Source organism: Penaeus monodon, chromosome 31 (assembly GCF_015228065.2).
Source record: "Penaeus monodon isolate SGIC_2016 chromosome 31, NSTDA_Pmon_1, whole genome shotgun sequence".
In the NCBI taxonomy this organism is placed as follows: domain Eukaryota; kingdom Metazoa; phylum Arthropoda; class Malacostraca; order Decapoda; family Penaeidae; genus Penaeus; species Penaeus monodon.
In genome coordinates this window covers 37,539,115-37,539,654 of record NC_051416.1, presented here as the reverse complement: position 1 = coordinate 37,539,654, position 540 = coordinate 37,539,115, and positions in this window count along the sequence as shown.

Below are 540 nucleotides of genomic sequence, written 5' to 3'. Positions count from 1 at the left end.
GGCTGAGTCACATTTTAGTACCCAAGGGGGGAATGATCTTGTAGTAAAATCTGCTACATTATTTTCAGAAGATATCCATAACCACTCCTCATGTTGGGTCCTCATTTGAATCTCTGCTATCCTTGTAGCTACATAAGTACAAAATCCATATGGTTCTCTTTGTATCTGAGTACAAACAATCGATGAATCTACTATCTCCATAACTCTTCCAAATGTGAAGTCCATTTTCTTTTCATTGGTACCCTTGGACCTTGGACCTTGGAATGGTCAACTGTCTTGTTGGTGCGATCCTATTCTTTGCAACTTGCAATCTTGATTCAAACCCACCATCTTTTAATTCCCATCTAATGTAAGCACAAGTACCATATGCCTGAACACTTGAGCCGTTGTAATATCTATTTCAACCTGAAAGATTATAAATGTTAATGTAAATGTTAATAACCCATTATAAGCACTGATATTATCCACATATAGGGTTATTTTAAAGAAATAATTCTTTAAGTACAATAAACCAAGTATACCATTTCTTTCTTGCTTCAT